Source organism: Triticum aestivum, chromosome 5B (genome assembly GCF_018294505.1).
Source record: "Triticum aestivum cultivar Chinese Spring chromosome 5B, IWGSC CS RefSeq v2.1, whole genome shotgun sequence".
Lineage (NCBI taxonomy): Eukaryota > Viridiplantae > Streptophyta > Magnoliopsida > Poales > Poaceae > Triticum > Triticum aestivum.
The window spans coordinates 586,217,056-586,239,959 of NC_057807.1; positions in this window are offsets into that span (position 1 = coordinate 586,217,056).

Sequence of the window (22,904 nt, forward strand, 5' to 3'; positions counted from 1 at the left end):
CTTTGCTTGAAGTAAAGAACTTCAAAATTGGGAGACGAAGGGATAAAGACCGATCTAGCCATAAGGACGAGCACACAAAAGGCAAGCAAAAGAGAGAGGAGATTGTGAAAGAGAGAGCGAATAAAACAGCAAGGGTGAAGTGGGGGGAGAGGAAAATGAGAGGCAAATGGCAAATAATGTAAATGCGAGGGAGATGAGTTTGTGATGGGTACTTGGTATGTCTTGACTTGAGCGAAGTTCTCCCCGGCAACGGCGCCAGAAATCCTTCTTGCTACGTCTTGAGCTTGCGTTGGTTTTCCTTGAAGAGGAAAGGGTGATGCAACAATAGTAGCATAAGTATTTCCCTCAGTTTTTGAGAACCAAGGTATCAATCTAGTCGGAGGCTCCTCAAAAGTCCCACGCACCTACACAAACAAACAAGAACTCGCAACCAATGCAATAAAGGGGTTGTCAATCCCTTCACGGCCACTTGTGAAAGTGAGATCTGATAGAGATAATATGATAAGATGAATATATTTTTGGTATTATATAATATAGATAAAGATGCAAATAAAAGTAGATTGAAAGCTTATATGATAAATGATAGACCCGGGGGCCATAGGTTTCACTAGTGGTTTCTCTCAAGATAGCATAAGTATTACGGTGGGTGAACAAATTACTGTCGAGCAATTGATAGAAAAGCGAATAATTATGAGATTATCTAGGCATGATCATGTATATAGGCATCACGTCCGTGACAAGTAGACCGACTCCTGCCTGCATCTACTACTATTACTCCACACATCGACCGCTATCCAGCATGCATCTAGAGTATTAAGTTCATAAAGAACAGAGTAACGCATTAAGAAAGATGACATGATGTAGAGGGATAAACTCATGCAATATTATATAAACCCCATCTTTTTATCCTCGATGGCAACAATACAATACGTGCCTTGTTGCCCCTGCTGTCACTGGGAAAGGACACCGCAAGATTGAACCCAAAGCTAAGCACTTATCCCATTGCAAGAAAGATCAATCTAGTAGGCCAAACCAAACTGATAATTCAAAGAGACTTGCAAAGATAACTTAATCACACATAAAAGAATTCAGAGGAGATTCAAATATTTCTCATAGATAAACTTGATCATAAACCCACAATTCATCGGATCTCGACAAACACACCGCAAAAAGAGTTACATCGAATAGATCTCTAAGAAGATCGAGGAGAACATGATATTGAGATTCAAAGAGAGAGAAGAAGTCATCTAGCTAATAACTATGGACCCGAAGGTCTGTGGTAAAATACTCACAACTCATCGGAGAGGCTATGGTGTTGATGTAGAGGCCCTCCGTGGTTGATTTCCCCTCCGGCGGAGCACCGGCGAAGGCTCCAAGATGGGATCTCATGGATACAGAAGGTTACGGTGGTGAAAATAGTTTTTCGTGGTCCCTTCTGATGTTTTCGGGGTACGTGGGCATATATAGGAGGAAGAAGTAGGTCAGTGGACGCTCGTGGGGCCCACGAGACAGGGGGGCGCACCCAGTAGGGGGGGCGCCCTCCACCCTCGTGGCCACCTCGATTATTTCTTGACTTCCACTCCAAGTCCTCTGGATCACGTTTGTTCCAAAAAGATCGCTCTCGAAGGTTTCATTCCGTTTGGACTCCGTTTGATATTCCTTTTCTTTGAAATACTGAAATAGGCAAAAAAAACAACAATACGGGCTGGGCCTCCGGTTAGTAGGTTAGTCCCAAAAATGATATAAAAGTGTAAAGTAAAGTCCATAAACATCCAAAACGGGTAATATAATAGCATGGAAATTATAGATACGTTGGAGACGTATCAGAGGATAAGTTGTTGTGTGATGCGTGGCTGGCCGTTTCCGTGGATTTCATAGGCAGGACCAAAGGGCCACCCTTCTAGGAGCAAGTGCGTGAAAAGTTTCAGGCAGGAAAGCACATTGCCCCCTATGACATGTACATCATTCAACGACGAAACATGAGGTCGTTGTCGTATAGCTGGCATGCTATTCACGTCAGCGTCATCAAGTTTTGCAACTTGGTTAGTCAGCTCAAGGGTTGGCCATTGCACACGTACATGGAGGAGATGGTAAGTTTACTTCCACTTGCGCAACTTGTTGATTGATTCATTCACTCAATGTTGGTCTACACATTATATGTAGCCCACACGCGCCGCCGAGTGTACTACAGGTCAGAGGGATGGCCATTTATGTGCGTACACTATTGGATGAAGCAGAAGGGGAAGTATGTGTGGTAGGACATGATCCGTTCATGAAAAAGTTGTTGGACATCCGGGATCTAGTCAAATTTGAGATCTTGTTGTACTAGACTTAATTTTCATGTTATGTGTGAATGATTTGTGCTATTTTCTATCCGAACTTTGATGAAAATGCCGGTTTGCATGAATTTTGTCTGATTTGTTAAAATATGATTTGAAATGTATGCGGCTAGCGTTGGATGGCTGCCTCCTGCATTCGTAGCCGTGGACTGGTCCCCCTGTCTGTGGATGGATGCGGGAGGTTTTTTGCGGGTTGTCGTTGGAGACGTCCTAAGTGCATATACAGCCGCATACATCTATCTGGTCGCTCAGCCGTTCGCGGGAGTTGGCGCAGGGCACATGCACGAACCGTGACCGCTCATCTCTCATTTTGCTACCTTGCAGCTATGTACCTCATGTCCGAGCTCATATTCATGCAACTCATGCAACGTAAAAGATAAACCTGCATAGATCAACAAACTAACAACAAATACAGTTAAATCGGACAAAATTCACATTGCAATCATCGGACAACCAAAAGACAGGTCATCCTCCAAAACAGGGAGAGGATATTTGGCCGGTCATCCTCCGGAGCAGGCGGTCTTGCTCTTTGGCATACCGGGCCATCTTCATTGTTGCCTCGCGCTCCGCCAGCTCGATGGCAAGCCGAAGTGCTTTGGAATTTTTTGGCTAGTCCTCGGAACATGTGAAGGTCAAGGTCAACGCGAGGAGCCTGTCCTCAGAAGTCACCAGCGCGCGGCCAGTGCCTCTCCCGCCGCCACCCTCTCCGTGCCTCATATCCGGGAGTCCACATACGCGTCGTCGCGGGCACGAGGACACAACGTATCCGGGCACACCATCTGGAGTAGATTGAGCTTGTGGGAGTGGTGGGTGGTGTACCTGGACGGGTGCGGAGTGGCCAGAGTCGCGAACGACATGGGAGTCCGGCGACATCACCGCACGACAGGGGAGGGCGTGGAACCGGAGCTTCCGTTGTGACCCTGGTCCAAGACCGACCGATGCCGCAACACAATGCAAAGGGTGAGCTCCTCCGTGATCATCGGTGTCGAGTCTGCCACTGGATGCCACATTGCTATTGTCGCTCGCCATATACCGGATGAGGACAGGCAAGAAGATGAGGAGATGGAGAGAGAGTGGAGTGGACTGTTGATACGCCTTCAATGTATCTATAATTTATGAAGTATTCATGACATGTTATCAATAATTTTATATGGTTTTGTTACACTTTTATATGACTTTTATATGATTTTCATGAACTAACATATTAACCCAGTGCCTGGTGCCAGTTATTGTTTCCTGCTTGTTTTTGTTTCCAGAAAATCCATACCAAACAAAGTTCAAACGAGAAAAAACTTTTTAACCATTTTTTTGAAACATAAGATACCCCCGACGCCTCGTAGGAGGACCAGAAGACCCACATGGCGGTGACAAGGCAACCCAAAGCACCCTGGGGGGTGGCCGTGTGATGTTGCCTTGTGGGCCCCTAGTAACTCCCTTTCGCGTGATGTTCCAATGCTGAAAATTCTTATAAATATAGAAAACCCTCAAATAAACATAGAACTTTGACTCCGCCGCCGCAAGCCTCTATTCCAAAAATATCCCATCTAGAGGCCTTTTTGGCACCCTGCCGAAATGGGAAATCATCATCGAGGCCATCTTCATCATCCCGGAATGACGAGGAGGGAGTAGTTCACCCTCGGGGCTGAGGGTATGTACTAGTAGCTATGTCTTTGATCTCTCTCTCTCTCTCTCTCTCTCTCTCTCTCTCTCTCTCGTGTTCTTGATTTGGCACGATCTTGATGTACCATGAACTTTGTTAACATAGTTTGATCATATGGTGTTCTTTCCTCTCTATCTTTGTTGTAATGAATTGAGTCTTGATATTTGATGTTTAGTTATGTTGGATTGAATATTGGATTTGAGATCACTTTATGTATGTCTTCCATGTGGATACCCATGGTGACAATGGGGTATTTTATTGAGTGAGTTGATGTATGTTTTGGTAATCGACTTGCGGATTCCCGTGGTGACATTGGGGTAATCTAGGCACATATGTTGGTACATGGTTTCATCCTACTTTATTCAATAGAAACTTTGGAGTGATTCTTTGTCGCACGTTGAGGGATTGTTATATGATTCAATTATGTTAGCACTGTTGAGAGATTGAACTAGTGAAAGTACGAACCTTAGACCTTGTTTCTAAGCATTGCAATAACATGTGTGCTCACTTTTGTTACTTGCTAGCTTGTTGTTTTTATTATTTCATATTAGAAAAACCTATATCTACTATCTATACTACACTTGTATCACCATCTCTTCACTGAACTAGTGCACCTATACAATTTACCATTGTATTGGGTGTGTTGGGGACACAAGAGATTTCTTGTATTTGATTACATGGTTGTTCGAGAGAGACCATCTTCATCCTACACCTCCCACGGATTGATAAACCTTAGGTCATCCACTTGAGGGAAATGTGTGGTTTTCCTAGAGAACTCTGCGCTTGGAGGCACAACAGAGTCTACGAGAATAAAGTTGCGTAGTAGACATCAAGCTAATTTATGGCGCCGTTACCAGGGAGGTGAGTGCTTCAAGGTATATCATTAGATATGGCAATTTAATTTTTTAGTTTCTTGTTTATCACTAGTTTGGTTTACTAAAGAAAACTACAAAAAAATGGAAGTGAAGTTGAATCAAGTTCTTTATCTTTATGATGTGTTTCTTGAAAATGATGGATCAGAAAATTGTGCCAAAGTGTTAGAAGAAGAATTCAATAAAATGTTTGGATAAGCATGATTGCAATGTTGTTAGTACGCTTTCTATGAATATCCATGATGCTAATGATATGCAAAGCCATAAGCTTGGGGGTGCTATGTTTGATGAACATGATATATTTAGTCCCCCAAGTTTTGATGAGCACATTTATTATGATGATATCATGCCTCGTATTTATGATTATTACAATGATGAAAGTGGGTTTGGAAGAGTGTCAACTTTATGTTATAATGATCCCACTTTTTTGGAGGGTGTTTAATCTTATTGTAATAATTATGGAAGTGGATTTGTAGAGGACGTGACTTTATTTAATGATGATTTCACTATTTCAAAAGAGGTTTCAGTTGATTTCTACAACAAATTTGTTATCTATGATGATTACGGTGATGAAATGTATGCTATAAAAATAATGATAACCATGAATCTTGTCATCATGATTTTGATATTCCATTTGGCTATGTCAATCAAGTATCTCATGATAGTTATTTTGTTGATTTTGCTCCCACTACTATGAATGAGAAAATTTGCTTATGTGGAGAGTATCCCTAGCTCTTACATAATACTCCCCCCGTTCAGATTACATGTCGCGGAAATGGATAATAATGGATGTATCTAGAACTGAAATACGCCTAGACCCATCCATTTATTTCCGGATGGAGGTAATACATGTCAATATGTCATGTCTTTCTATTCTTCAGTACCTATTCCATCTCTCTACTGTAGCATGTTTTATAGTTGAAGCACCATTCTTCTATATAAGGCATGCAAGGGGAAGACGGCTATGTTAGAATATGAAGGGTTACAAACAAGGTATCCAAATGCTATGAGATAGTAAACCAACTCCAGTTTTCATAGATACTGCTCCAGCACAGAGAAACCCAACTCCTATTGATAATAAGCAGATTCTAGTGGCCAAGGAACTAGTTCGCTCCAGTCCAGCAAAAGTATGTCAACTCCATTCTAAGAAGCGTGTGCGTATCCTTGCATCAGGAAATTTTATAGCATTCTGATCATATTTTATACATGTTTCTTACCCATCTCTCTTTTAGAAAATAAGGTTAAAGGATAGAAGACTTTCTGCACTGGGATCGTATTCGAGGAAAGTATCTTGCAGGAATTCTCTGTGCTCCAGTGCTAATGTAAGTAACTGTTGTATATCACTATATTTTTACATCAACATGTATTTTGTTAATCGGCGTGAATCCAACCTTTATCTGATCTAAATTTAGTTGTAGCAAAACGTATAATTAAAACAATGCTCAAAAAAGGTATAATTAAAGGCAACAATGTTGATTTTTGTAAGGAAAATTGTCTGGTAGTTTTGCATACTGAGCTGCATGAGTGTACTATCTCATATCATGCACATTACTAAATTGTAGTGTTGCTCTCGTTGCTGATACGTCCATTTTGCATCATGCTTTTATATCAATATTTATTGCATTATGGGTTGTTATTACACATTATATCTCAATACTTATGGCTATTCTCTCTTATTTTACAAGGTTTACCATGAAGAGGGGGGATGCCGACAGCTGGAATTCTGGATGGAAAAGGAGCAAACGTTGGAAACCTATTCTGCACAGCTCCAAAAGTCCTGAAACTCCACGAAATATCTTTTTGGAATTAGTAAGAATTTCTGAGCGAAAGAAATAGGCCAGGGGGCCCACACCCTGTCCAGGAGACAGGGGGTGCCCCCCCCTATAGGGCGCACCCCCTATCTCCTGGGCCCCCTGGTGGGCCTCCGGCGTCCATATTCTGTTATATCATCACTTTTACCCTGGAAAAATCGTGGGCAAGCTTACGGGACGAAACTCCGCCGCCACGAGGCGGAACCTTGGCGGAATCAATCTAGGGCTCTAGCGGAGCTGTTCTGCCGGGGACACTTCCCTCCGGGAGGGGGAAATCATCACCAACGTCCTCACCAGCGATCCTCTCATCGGGAGGGGGTCAATCTCCATCAACATCTTCACCAGCACCATCTCCTCTCAAACCCTAGTTCATCTCTTGTATCCAATCTTGTATCAAAACCACAATTTGGTACCTGTGGGTTGCTAGTAGTGTTGATTACTCCTTGTAGTTGATACTAATTGGTTTATTTGGTGGAAGATCATATGTTCAGATCCTTTATGCATATTATTACTCCTCTGATTATGAACATGAATATGCTTTGTGAGTAGTTATGTTTGTTCCCGAGGACATGGATGAAGTCTTGCAATTAGTAGTCATGTGAATTTGGTATTCGTTCGATATTTTGATGAGATGTATGTTGTCTTTTCCTCTAGTGGTGTTATGTGAACGTCGACTACATGACACTTCACCATTATTTGGGCCTAGAGGAAGGCATGGGGAAGTAATAAGTAGATGATGGGTTGCTAGAGTGACAGAAGCTTAAACCCTAGTTTATGCGTTGCTTCGTTAGGGGTTGATATGGATCCATATGTTTAATGTTGTGGTTAGGTTTACCTTAATACTTCTTTTGTAGTTGTGGATGCTTGCAATAGGGGTTAATCATAAGTTGGATGCTTGTCCATGTTAGGGCAGTACCCAAGTACCGGTCCACCCACATATCAAATTATCAAAGTACCGAACGTGAATCATTTGAGCGTGATGAAAACTAGCTTGACGATAATTCCCAATGTGTCCTCGGGAGCTCCTTTCTTATTATTAGAAATTGTCCAGGATTATCCTTTGCCACATAAAGGATTGGTCCACCTTGCTGCACTTTATTTACTTTATTTACTTGTTGCTCGCTACTATTTATCTTATCACAAAACTATCTATTACCTACAATTTCAGTGCTTGCAGAGAAAACCTTACTGAAAACCGCTTATCATTTCCTTCTGCTCCTCATTGGGTTCAACACTCTTATGTGTCGAAAGGACTACGATAGATCCCCTACACTTGTGGGTCATCAAGACTCTTTTCTGGCGCCGTTGCCGGGGAGTGTAGCGCTTTTGGTGAGTGGAACTTGGTAAGGAAACATTTATATAGTGTGCTGAAATTTTTTCTGTTACTTGTCACTATGGAAACTAATCCTTTGAGGGGCTTGTTTGGGGTATCTTCACCCCAGCCAGAAGAGCAAAGAGTTGCTCCTCAACCTACTGAACTTGATGAAAATATTTACTTTGAGATTCCATCGGGTATGATAGAGAAACTGCTAGCTAATCCATTTGCAGGAGATGGAACATTGCATCCCGATTTACACCTTATCTTTGTGGATGAAGTTTGTGGATTATTTAAGCTTGCAGGTATTCCTGATGATGTTGTCAAAAGGAAGGTCTTCCCTTTATCTTTGAAGGGAGATGCAATGACATGGTACAGGCTATGTGATGATACAAGATCTTAGAATTATAAGCGATTGAAGTTGGAATTTCACCAGAAGTTCTATCCTATGCATCTTGTTCATCGTGATCGTAATTAACATATATAATTTCTAGCCTCGCGAAGGAGAAAGCATCGCTCAAGCTTGGGGGAGGCTTAAGTCAATGTTATATTCATGCCCCAATCATGAGCTCTCTCGGGAAATGATTATTCAGAATTTCTATGCTCGGCTTTCTCTTGATAATCGCAACCTGCTCGATACTTCCTGTGCTGGTTCTTATATGCCGAAGACTATTGATTTCAAATGGGACTTATTGGAAATAATTAAATGCAACTCTGAAGATTGGGATTACGAAGATGGTAAGGAGTCAGGTATGACACCTAAGTTCGATTGTGTTAAATCTTTTATGGATACCGATGTTTTTCGTGGATTTAGCGCTAAGTATGGACTTGACTCTAAGATAGTAGCCACTTTTTGTGAATATTTTGCTACTCACGTTGATCTCCATAAGGAGAAGTGGTTTAAATATAATCCTCCTGTTGAAGTGAAAGTAGTTGCACCTATTACAGTCGAAGAAAAGACTATTACCTATAGTGATCCTATTGTTCCTACTGCTTATGTTGAAAAACCTCCTTTTCCTGTTAGGATAAAGGATCATGCTAAAGCTTCGACTGTTGTTCGTAAGAGTAATACTAGGACTTATACACCTCCTGAGAAAATTAATGTTGAACCTAGTATTGCTATGGTTAAAGATCTCTTGGATGAGGACTTAGATGGGCATGTTATTTCTTTCTTGGGTGAGACAACTAATATTGCTAGACCTGATACTAAGACACGTAGACATGTCGTAGGCACGCCTATTATTTCTGTTAAAATAGGAGATCATTGTTATCACGGCTTATGTGGTATGGGTGCCAGTGCTAGTGCGATACCTTATGATCTTTATAAAGAAATTATGCACGACATTGCACCTGTTGAATTAGAACACATTGATGTTACTATTAAGCTTGCTAATAGGGATACCATTAAACCTATCGGGATTGTTAGAGATGTTGAAGTTTTGTGTGGGAAGGTTAAATACCCTACTAATTTTCTTGTTCTTGCTTCCCCACAAGATACCTTTTGTCCCATTATTTTTGGTAGACCCTTCTTGAATACTGCTAGTGCTAATATTAGTTGTGAAAGGAATATTGTTACTATTGGCATACATGGTATGTCTCATGAGTTTAATTTTGCTAAGTTTAGTAGACAACCTCGTGAAAGGGAACCACCTAGTAAGGATGAGATTATTGGTCTTGCTTCCATTGCTGTTCCTCCAACTGATCCTTTAGAACAATATTTGCTAGACCATGAAAACGATATGTCTATGAAGGAAAGGGAAGAAATATATGAAGTGTTCCTTAAACAGGAACCTATGCTGAAACATAACCTTCCCGTTGAAATTCTTGGGGATCCCCCTCCACCAAAGGGTGACCCCGTGTTTGAACTTAAACCATTATCTGATAATCTTAAGTATGCTTATCTTGATGAAAAAGAAATATATCCTATTATCATTAGTGCTAACCTTTCAGAGAAAGAAGAAGAAAGATTATTGAAAACTCTGAAGAAGCACCGTGCAGCTATTGGATATACTCTGGACGATCTTAAGGGCATTAGCCCCACATTATGTCAACACAAGATTTCAGTGGAGAAAGATGCCAAACCAGTTAGAGATCCTCAAAGACGATTAAATCCCAAGATGAAGGAAGTGGTAAGAAAGGAGATACTAAAGCTCCTTGGGTCAGGTATTTATTTATCCCGTTGCTGATAGTGAATGGGTAAGCACTGTCCATTGTGTCCCTAAAAAGGGAGGTATTACTGTCGTTCCTAATGATAAAGATGAATTGATCCCGCAAAGAATTATTACAGGTTATAGTATGGTAATTGATTTCCGTAAGTTAAATAAAGCTACTAAGAAAGATCATTACTTTCATTGATCAAATGCTAGAAATGCTATCCAAACACACACATTTTTTCTTTCTAGACGGTTATTCTGGTTTCTCTTAGATACCTGTGTCAGCGAAGGATCAATCTAAAACTACTTTTACTTGCCTTTTTGGTACTTTTCCTTATAGACGTATGCCTTTTGGTTTATGTAATGCACCTGCTACCTTTCAAAGAAGCATGATGGCTATATTCTCTGATTTTTGTGAAAAGATTTGTGAGGTATTCATGGATGACTTCTCCGTCTATGGATCCTCCTTTGATGATTTTTTGAGAAACCTTGATCGAGTTTTGCAGAGATGCGAAGACACTAGTCTCGTCCTGAATTGGGAAAAGTGTCACTTTATGGTTAATGAAGGCATTGTCTTGGGCCACAAGATCTCCGAGAGAGGTATTGAAGTCGATAAAGCCAAAGTTGATGCTATTGAAAAGATGCCATGTCCCAAGGACATAAAAGGTATAAGAAGTTTCCTTGGTCATGCTGGTTTTTATAGGAGGTTCATTAAGGACTTTTCTAAAATCTCTAGGCCTCTGACTAATTTATTGCAAAAAAGATATCCCTTTTGTCTTTGATGATGATTGTGTAGAAGCTTTTGAAACACTTAAGAAAGATTTGATCACTGCACCTATTGTTCAGCCACCTGATTGGAATTTACCTTTTGAAATTATGTGCGATGCTAGTGATTATGCTGTAGGTGTTGTTCTTGGGCAAAGAGTTGATAAGAAATTGAATGTTATCCAGTATGCTAGTAAGACTCTTGATACTGCCCAGAGAAATTATGCTACTACTGAAAAAGAGTTCTTAGCAGTTGTGTTTGCATTTGATAAGTTTAGACCTTATATTGTTGATTCCAAGGTTACTATTCACACTGATCATGTTGCTATTAAATATCTTATGGAAAAGAAAGATGCTAAGCCTAGACTCATTAGATGGGTTCTCTTGCTCCAAGAATTTGACTTGCATATTATTGATAGAAAAGGAGCTGAGAACCCCATTGCAGATAACTTGTCTAGGTTAGAGAATGTTCTTGATGACCCACTGCCTATTAATGATAGATTTCCTGATGAACAATTAGTGGTCGTCAATGCTTCTCGTACTGCTCCTTGGTATGCTGATTATGCTAATTACATTGTTGCTAAATTTATACCGCCTAGTTTCACATACCAACAAAAGAAAAAGTTCTTTTATGATTTAAGACATTACTTCTGGGATGATCCACACCTTTATAAAGAAGGAGTAGATGGTGTTATTAGACGTTGTGTGCCTGAGCATGAATAGGAACAGATTCTACGTAAGTGTCACTCTGAATCTTATGGAGGACACCACGCTGGAGATAGAACTGCACACAAGGTACTACAATCTGGTTTTTATTGGCCTACTCTTTTCAAAGATGCTCGTAAATTTGTCTTATCCTGTGATGAATGCCAAAGAATAGGTAACATTAGTAGACGACAAGAAATGCATATGAATTACTCTCTTGTTATTGAACCGTTTGATGTTTGGGGCTTTGATTATATGGGACCTTTTCCTGCCTCTAATGGTTATACACATATTTTAGTTGCTGTTGATTACGTTACTAAGTGGGTAGAAGCTATTCCAACTAGTAGTGCTGATCATAACACTTCTATTAAAATGCTTAAAGAAGTTATTTTCCCGAGGTTTGGAGTCCCTAGATATCTTATGACTGATGGTGGCTCACATTTTATTCATGGTGCTTTCCGTAAGATGCTTGCTAAGTATGATGTCAATCATAGAATAGCATCTCCTTATCATCCGCAGTCTAGTGGTCAAGTAGAGTTGAGCAATAGAGAGCTCAAATTAATTTTGCAAAAGACTGTGAATAGATCTAGAAAGAATTGGTCCAAAAAACTTGATGATGCATTATGGGCCTATAGAACTGCATACAAAAATCCTATGGGTATGTCTCCTTATAAGATGGTTTATGGAAAAGCGTGTCATTTACCTCTTGAACTTGAACATAAGGCATATTGAGCTATCAAAGAGCTCAATTATGACTTCAAACTTGCCGGTGAGAAGAGGTTATTTGATATTAGCTCACTTGATGAATGGAGAACCCAAGCATATGAGAATGCCAAGCTTTTCAAAGAAAAAGTCAAACACTGGCATGATAAGAGGATACAAAAGCGTGAGTTTAACGTAGGAGATTATGTGTTATTATTCAACTCTCGTTTAAGATTTTTTGCAGGAAAACTTCTCTCAAAATGGGAAGGTCCCTACGTTATCGAGGAGGTCTACCGTTCTGGTGCTATAAAAATCAACAACTTCGAAGGCACAAATCCAAGGGTGGTAAACGGTCAAAGAATTAAACACTATATTTCAGGTAATCCTATCAATGTTGAAACTAATATTATTGAAACTGTAACCCCTGAGGAATACATAAGGGACACTTTCCAAAATGTTCCAGACCCCGAAAAGGCATAGGTGTGTGGTACGGTAAGTAAACCGACTCCAAAACAACTCCAATGGCAATTTTTATCAGTTTTGGATTATTTGAGAATTTTAGGAAGAAAGAAGTAGTCCGAAAGGGACACGAGGCTCCCACGAGAGTGGAGGGCGCACCCCCCTGTCTCGTGGGCACCTCGTGTGCTTCCCAGACTCCATTTTCTTGTATGTTACGTATTTTGGTCGGTAAAAATTCATTATATATACTCCCGAAGGTTTTGACCACCGTATCACGCAAATATCCCCTGTTCTCGTTTTGAGCTGTTTCTGCTTCAGATCTAGAGCATCATGGAGTCTCCAAGCGCTCCCAAGGACAAGTTTTTAGAGAGGGTTATCAACCCCTATCTCGCGGAGGTGCTGCAACACCCTCAAACCATTGAGATGCGTGAGGGGGTGCTGCACATCCGCGATGTGGAGGGACCAAGGCGTACCGGAAGCATGGAGACAAAGCTCAAAGCCATGGAGCCAGAAGTTTTCAAGTGTCAAGGGATGGTGGAGCGTGGACTCAACGCCAACCAGATGATGATCACGGAGTTCACCAACAATCACAAGCTAGATGCTAAAGTCATTGGGGAGACCATCTTCAAGCATCAAGAGAAAATCGAGCACCTCCAAGCCCAAATCTATGACCTGCAAAACCAGAACTGTGAGTATGAATATAGCTTCAAACGAATGAGTTTGGCTGCAGATTTAAGGATCCCGGAGACTCGATAATCCTTTTATGATGGAGAACCTATGCCTTGCAAGACGAACGACAAGCCTACATCATCAACAACTCCTACTTCACCACCTCTGGGGAAATAATCACATGGGTATGGGTACTCCCCTTGGCAACTGTCAAGCTTGGGGGAGGTGCCCCGGTATCGTATCACCATCACACTCCTATCTTTACCGCTTTATTTAGTTCGATCCTTTTAGTAGTGTCTTGATTTAGTAGTTGAAGTTTTGATATCAAGTAGTTTGAGTTTTGCATTGTGATCTCTTTATGTAATCAAGTCCGTGTGCTATCTATAATAAAGTTTAGTGTTGAGTCAAGGGCTTTGCTATGTGCCATGATCCTGAGAAAGTAGAAAGAATAAAAGAGTTCATATTGATCTTATGGATAGTGATAACTTCACACATAGAAAGTATGAGGCATAAAAATTGTTAAGAGTTGATGAACATAGCCTTGGTCATCGTTGCAATTAATAGGAAGTGATAAGGAAAGAGGGGTTCACATATAGATATATTATCTTGGACATCTTTTATGATTGTGAAGCGCTCATTAAGTATGACATGCTAAAAGAGTTGATGTTGGACAAGGAAGACAACATAATGGTTTATGTTTTCCGACATCTCACTTAAAGTATATTGTCATTGACCTTCCAAACATGTTGAGCTTGCCTTTCCCCCTCATGCTAGCCAAATTCCTGCACCAAGTAGAAATACTACTTGTGCTTCCAAATATCCTTAAACCCAATTTTGCCATGAGAGTCCACCATACCTACCTGTGGATTGAGTAAGATCCTTCAAGTAAGTTGTCATCGGTGCAAGCAATAAAAATTGCTCTCTAAATATGTGTGACTTATTAGTGCAGAGAAAATAAGCTTTGTACGAACTTGTTGTGGAAGTAATAAAAGCGACTGACTGCATAATAAAGGTCCACATACAAGGGGCAATATAAAGTGACGTTCTTTTGCATTAAGATTTTATGCATCAACCCTAAACGCGCATGACAACCTCTGCTTCCCTTTGCGAAGGGCCTATCTTTTACTTTATGTTTTTACTTTATGCTTGAGTCAAGGTGATCCTCACCTTTCCCTTTTTACTTTATCCTTTGGCAAGTTCCTCATGTTTGAAAGATCATGATATATATATATCCAATTGGATGTAAGTTAGCATGGGCTATTATTGTTGACATCACCTAAAGGTGAATACGTTCGGAGGCAACACAATAAGCCCCTAGCTTTCTCAGTGTCCGACTGAAACTCTATAACCACAAGTACTGCGTGAGTGTTAGCAATTGTAGGAGACTACGAGATAGTTGAGTATGTGAGCTTGTTGAAAAGCTCTATTATTGACTCTTTCTAATGTTATGATAAATTGCAATTGCTTCAATGACTGAGATTATAGTTTGTTAGTTCCCAATGAAGTTTTTGAACCATACTTGACATTGTGAATTGCTTGTTACTTGAGCATAGGAAATCATATAACAAAATCTATATATGTTGCTGTTATTAGAATGATCATGATGCCCTCATGTCCGTATCTTATTTTCAGCGACACCTCTATCTCTAAACATGCAGACATATTTTTCGATTTCGGCTTCCGCTTGAGGACAAGCGAGGTCTAAGCTTGGGGGAGTTGATACGTCCATTTTGCATCATGCTTTTATACCAATATTTATTGAATTATGGGCTGTTATTACACATTATATCTCAATACTTATGGCTATTCTCTCTTATTTTACAAGGTTTACCATGAAGAGGGGGGATGCCGGCAGCTGGAATTCTGGCTAGAAAAGGAGCAAATGTTGGAAACCTATTCTGCACAGCTCCAAAAGTCCTGAAACTCCATGAAACAACCTTTTGGAATTAATAAGAATTTTTGAGCGAAAGAAATAGGCCAGGGGGCCCACACCCTATCCAGGAGACAGGGGGCGCCCCCCCCCCCATAGGGCGCGCCCCCTATCTCCTGGGCCCCCTGGTGGGCCTCCGGCGTCCATCTTCTGCTATATCATCACTTTTACCCTGGAAAAAATCATGGGAAAGCTTACGGGACGAAACTCTACTGCCACGAGGCGGAACCTTGGCGGAATCAATCTAGGGCTCTGGCGGAGCTGTTCTGCCGGGGACACTTCCCTCCGGGAGGGGGAAATCATCACCAACGTCCTCACCAACGATCCTCTCATCGGGAGGGGGTCAATCTCCATCAACATCTTCACCAGCACCATCTCCTCTCAAACCCTAGTTCATCTCTTGTATCCAATCTTGTATCAAAACCACAATTTGGTACCTGTGGGTTGCTAGTAGTGTTGATTACTCCTTGTAGTTGATACTAATTGGTTTATTTGGTGGAAGATCATATGTTCAGATCCTTTATGCATATTATTACTCCTCTGATTATGAACATGAATATGCTTTGTGAGTACTTATGTTTGTTCCTGAGGACATGGGTGAAGTCTTGCTATTAGTAGTCATGTGAATTTGGTATTCGTTCGATATTTTGATGAGATGTATGTTGTCTTTTCCTCTAGTGGTGTTATGTGAATGTTGACTACATGACACTTCACCATTATTGGGGCCTAGAGGAAGGCATGGGGAAGTAATAAGTAGATGATGAGTTGCTAGAGTGACAGAAGCTTAAACCCTAGTTTATGCATTGCTTCGTTAGGGGTTGATATGGATCCATATGTTTAATGTTGTGGTTAGGTTTACCTTAATACTTCTTTTGTAGTTGTGGATGCTTGCAATAGGGGTTAATCATAAGTGGGATGCTTGTCCAAGTTAGGGCAGTACCCAAGTACCGGTCCACCCACATATCAAATTATCAAAGTATCGAACGCGAATCATTTGAGCGTGATGAAAACTAGCTTGACGATAATTCCCAATGTGTCCTCGGGAGCTCCTTTCTTATTATTAGAAATTGTCCAGGCTTATCCTTTGCTACATAAAGGATTGGGCCACCTTGCTGCACTTTATTTACTTTATTTACTTGTTGCTCACTACTATTTATCTTATCACAAAACTATCTATACCTACAATTTCAGTGCTTGCAGAGAAAACCTTACTGAAAACTGCTTATCATTTCCTTCTACTCCTTGTTGGGTTCGACACTCTTACTTATCGAAAGGACTATGATAGATCCCCTACACTTGTGGGTCATCGTTGCCCATTCATTCATTGTGTCAATGTTGCTTTAGTATTACCTTACCTGGCTGATGATAGCTGTGCCATATTGTGTTATTTTGGTGTAGGCTGGTCTGGTCTGGTTACTCAAACGTTCGTTGTGTCAATGTTGCTTTCCTATTATCTGACCTGGCCACTGATAGCAATGCTAGTTTGTTAATTTGGTGCAGGCTACTGAAGATAAGAAGACAAACTCTGAAAAAAGCAAGGCAACCCCATTGTTTCTTTCCAATAAATCTAGGCCAGGTAATATGGCAATAACTCTTGATTAACCTGTTCAGTTCCCCTCCTAATTTATGTTATGATGTAGTGGCCGAGACACTCTCCACTATCAATAATACAACCCTGCCAAAATCGCCTTCTGAATTTGTTCAGTTTCCTGTGTCTCGAATGCAATGGAAAAAATGTATGTTTGTGAACCAATAACTGGCTGAAGCAATGATGGAAATCATGGAGGAATCAAAGGTGCACATTCTTGCGCAGCAACAGTTGATCAATGTTTTGAGCAGTGTAGGAAAGAAGGAAGAACTTGCTCACATGCTTATGGGCGTTATCCGCGCTGAGGTTGCAGATTATGACATTGTAGATCGTTAGGTTCTGTTCATTTATTTGCACTAGCATCAGTCTTTGATTGCCCAGTGGATGTAATTTCATGTAATATATGCTGGATGTGCAATGTTTTTCCTTGTATGTCATACCTTTGCTTAGCGCGCCTCACATTCCAGCTAACTGGTCACTGGGAAGCTAAAAAATCAGTGAAATTATTAGTTAGCATGAACAGTCATGGGCCATATATGAAGGAAGCAGCCCACTGCCCTTAATGGGCTTCCCTAATGGGCTCGCAGGGGCCAAAATTCTCATAGGCCTTTGATTGATCAGTTTTGGTCCTGTCCATAATTGCTTGTCGTAATGGGCTCAAATTATCTAATTGGGCCTACAGACATGTTCAAACTTTAGTGGGCCCATTAAGTTAATGGGCTGTAACCAGGCCGAAAGCTCTATTGGGTCATTATAATTGAAAGAGTCGAGAGTTAATGCTCGGCCCTGTTACGTCCCGGGTCGTTAACGGGCTAACATCAAAGTGGGCAACAGGTGGGCCCATTTGATTTCACGGGCCGTTAAACAGGCTGATACTAAGGTCGGGCTACATATGGCCCAACTATACTGTGGGCCTTTAGCAGGCCGAAAGAGAAAGTGAGCTCGTACTAGACCATGAAGAGCATGGGCCGCTAAGAGGCCAAAAGTCAGGTCATACTATATATGGCCCAACTGTGTTGTGGGCCTTTAGTAGGCCGAAAGAGTAACCGGGCTAGTATTGGACCATAAAGAGCATGGGCCGTTAAAAGGCCAAAACTCAGGTCCGGCTGCAAATGGCCCAACCATTTATGGGCTATGAATAGGCTAAAAGGCACATGGGGCCGAAAATTGGCCCAACCCTTAAATGGGTCGCTAAAAGGCCGAAAGACGTACATCCTGAAAATTGGCCCATCCCTTGATGGGTCGTTAACAGGCCGAAACCACATCGGGCAGATATTGAGCCCAAATATATAGCGGAATGTTAACAGGCTCAAACTGGTGATGGGCTACAATGGTGTCAAATCGTTAACGGTCTGAATTAGCACAACTTATATGGGTCGTATGCTTAAATGGACCTGACACAAGTAGGCCTTATATGGGTTGGGCTGCTAATTTTTACCGGGCCGGTCTTTTTCACCGGAATGGGCCACCGTTGGGCCTTGCCACGTGCCGACGTATCATAGGCGCCTCCCGTACTATGAGTGGATGACATCTGTCCCAACTCTGAGCCGAAACATTGATCCTCCGGCGAATGAGAATTTTACACGTGGAACCCATTAGTTGGGGCTGTTAACGGATTATTGGATCCAAACCAGAACCCGATAGCTTAATGGTGACCCGTTATGGTGGATGCCACGTGTCGGTCACCCTCGATGAAAGCAATTCTATGACGCGCCATTTATCGTCATGGAAGTGGACACTTTTGTGATGATAATTTTGGTATTGTCATGGAACACTTCTACGACAGCACAAGTATGACTATCTTGATTCTGTCATAAAATCGTCATGGATGTACATGCATGACAGAAAATGTGACCTTCTGTAACAAACACGTATGATCACGAAAGTGTAATTTTTATAGTGTCTGTTGTGTTGCCTCATCGCACAGTTCATTTGAGTTAACTGTATGCCACGCATCACACACGTAAGTATAATCTAAATCGTGTTTGATGTCTCCACCATCACAAACGTTTCATATCATTTTTATGGTTTTTATTACATCACCATTTGCGATTAATGCATCGGACATAGTTTCATCGAAGGGTCTCTGATTGTAGGGTCGCGTTAGCAGCATCCTGCAGTAGTGTTATAACTATGCTTATGAGAGAGATGCCTCTAGTGAACCTATGGCCCCGGGGTCCATTTTATATTATTACTAAAAACCTCCAAATTGCTCGTTGTTTCTATTTCTTTATTTTATATTGTATACCTACCACTACCAGATCTAATCCTTGCAATTGGCAAGAACAAGGGAACTGAAAAAACCCTTACCTTCACTGGGTGCAAGCATTTGCTTTGCGTGTGTGCACATATAGTTCATGTTTTTTGTGTGTCGTCTCCTTCTGGTTCATAAACATTGGTTCTTAACTGAGGGAAATACTATCTGCCACTATACTACTTCACCCTTCCTCTTTAGGGAAGCCCAACAACTCGAGAGAGTGTAGCAGTAGCAGTGCTTCATAAGGAGACACTTGCTATGAGTGGAAATCTGTATGACTCCTAGTCCTCCTTGATCTTTGGGGATGCAAACTTTGTCCCAAGAAATTAATTTTGTACCTTTGTTCTCCATGCTGTATTTCCTCCAAAAACAATGCCTTGGGTTTTAGTTATGGTATAAGCACAAGTTTCCGTGTTTATTTTCTTTGCATCTTATCTTTAGCTTGCGAACCTTTAATAATTCTTATAGTAAGTATTTTATTTTGTGGTGTCTTGGTAAGACATGCATACTGAACATCATTATTATGTCATATGCTAAGACTAACGTGCTTGTTGCATATATGTTGTTAGTATTTCCATATGTTGATGCCATTTTCACACACCTCTTATGGCCGGGTTATAGTTCTTATCATATTCTACCACAAGAGGAGTTATCTTGTGGTTGAGTTATAGTATTTCCCTCGTAGTATTCTTTTATTTCTTTTTCCTTTCCTTTTATTTTTCTTTCGGTTCTTTTCGAATTTCCTTCTAATTCCTTCGAAGTATAGGATTTATCATATTATATCCTTGATCGCTTGCACATGTTTGGTTTCTAAGATACAGGGGCAGTGTTCATTCTGTTGGAAAACATAGCATGCAATTTCAAAAAAATTCCTACGCTCACGCAAGATCTATCTACGAGATGCATAGCAATGAGAAGGGGAGAGTGTGTCCACGTACCCTCACAGACCGAAAGCGGAAGCGTTAACTTAACATGGTTGATGTAGTCGAATGTCTTCTCAAATCAACCGATCAAGTACCGAACGTATGTCACCTCCGAGTTCTGCACACGTTCAGCTCGATGACGTCCCTCGAACTCTTGATCCAGCAGAGTGTCGATGGAGTCAATGAGTTCCGTCAGCACGATGGCATGATGACGGTGTTGGTGAAGTGATCCACGCAGGACTTCACCTGAGCACTATGACAATATGACCGGAGGAGTAAACGGTAGAGGGGGGCACCGCACATGGCTAAACAATTTATGTGCTTTGGGGTGCCCCCCTGCCCCCGTATATAAAGGAGGAGGGGAGGAGGCCGGCCACAAGGGGCGTGCCAAGGAGGAAGGGGGATTCCTACTAGGACTCCACACCTAGTAGGATTCGCCCCTCCCCCCCCCTCTTTTTTTCCTTTGACCGGAGGGGGAAAGGGGAAAGGAGAGGGGGTAGGAGAAGGAAAGGGGGTGGAGCCCCTTCCCTAGTCCAATTCGGCTCCTCCCTTGTGAGGGGCGCACCAGCCCCTTGTGGGCTGGTTAGCCTCCCTCCTATGGCCCATATGGCCCATATCTTCCACCGGGGGGGTTCCGGTAACCCTTTCGGTACTCCGGTTTGTACCCGATACACTCCGGAACCCTTTCGGTGTCCGAATACCACCTTCCAATATATCAATCTTTACCTCTCGACCATTTCGAGGCTCCTCGTCATGTCCTTCATCTTATCCGGGACTCCAAACAACCTTCGTTCACCAAAAGACATAACTCATATAATACATATCGTCATCGAACGTTAAGCGTGCGGACCCTATGGGTTCGAGAACTATGTAGACATGACCGAGACACCTCTCTGGTCAATAACCATAGAGGAACATGGATGCTCATATTGGTTCCCACATATTCTATGAAGATCTTTATTGGTCGAACCGCAATGTCAACATATGTTATTCCCTTTGTCATCGGTATGTTACTTGCCCAAGATTTGATCGTCGGTATCTTCATACCTAGTTCAATCTCGTTACTGACAAGTCTCTTTACTCGTTCCGTAATGCATCATCCCGCAACTAACTCATTAGTCACATTGCTTGCAAGGCTTCATATGATGTGCATTACCGAGAGGGCCCAGAGATACCTCTCCGATACTCGGAGTGACAAATCCTAATCCCGATCTATGACAACCCAAAAAACACCTTTGGAGATACCTGTAGAGCATCTTTATAATCACCCAGTTACGTTGTGACGTTTATAGCACACAAGGCATTCCTCCGGTGTTCGGTTGTTGCATAATCTCATATTCGGAGGAATATATATTTGACATGAAGAAAGGAGTAGCAATAAACTGAATGATCATTATGCTAAGCTAATGGATGGGTCTTGACCATCACATCATTCTCCTAATGATGTGATCCCGTTCATCAAATGACAACACATGTCCATGGCTAGGAAACTTAACCATCTTTGATTAACGAGCTAGTCAAGTGGAGGCATACTAGGGACATGGTGTTTTGTCTATGTATCCACACATGTATCAAGTTTCCGGCTAATACAATTCTAGCATGAATAATAGACATTTACCATGATATAAGGAAATATAAAATAACAACTTTATTATTGCCTCTAGGGCATATTTCCTTCAGTCTCCCACTTGCGCTAGAGTCAATAATCTAGTTCACATCGCCATGTGATTTAACACCAATAGTTCACATATGTATGTGATTAACACCCATAGTTCACATCGCCATGTGATCAACAACCAAAGGGTTTACTAGAGTCAATAATCTAGTACACATCGCTATGTGATTAACACCCAAAGAGTACTAAGGTGTGATCATGTTTTGCTTGTGAGAGAAGTTTAGTCAACGGGTCTGCCATATTCAGAGCCGTATGTATTTTGCAAATTTCATATGTCTACCATGCTCTGCATGGAGCTACTCTAGATAATTGCTCCCACTTTCAATATATATCCAGATTGAGACTTAGAGTCATCCGGATCAGTGTAAAAGCTTGCATCGACGCAACTCTTTACGACGAACTCTTTATCACATCCATAACCGAGAAATATTTCCTTAGTCTTCTTAGGTAACTAAGGATAACTTGACCAATGTCCAGTGATCCACTCCTGGATCACTATCGTACCCCCTTGCCAAACTCATGATAAGGTACACAATAGGGCTGGTAACAGCATAGCAAACTTTATAGAACCTATGGCTGAGGCATAGGGAATGACTTTCATTCTCTTTCTATTTTCTGTTGTGGTCGGGTTTTGAGTCTTACTCAACTTTACACCTTGTAATACAGGAAAGAACTCCTTCTTTGACTGATCCATTTTGAACTCTTTCAAATTCTTGTCAAGGTATGTACTCATTGAAAAACCTTATCAAGCGTTTTGATCTATCTCTATAAATCTTGATGCCCAATATGTAAGAAGCTTCACCAAGGACTTTATTTGAAAAACTCTTTTCAAACACTCCTTTATGCTTTCCAGAAAATTCTACATCATTTCCGATCAACAATATGCCATTCACATATACTTATCAGAAAGGTTGTAGTGCTCCCACTCACTTTCTTGTAAATACAGGTTTCTCCATAAGTCTGTATAAAACCATATGCTTTGATCACCTTGTCAAAGCATATATTCCAACTCCGAGACGCTTGCACCAATCCACATATGGATCGCTGGAGCTCGCACACTTTGTTAGCACCTTTAGGATTG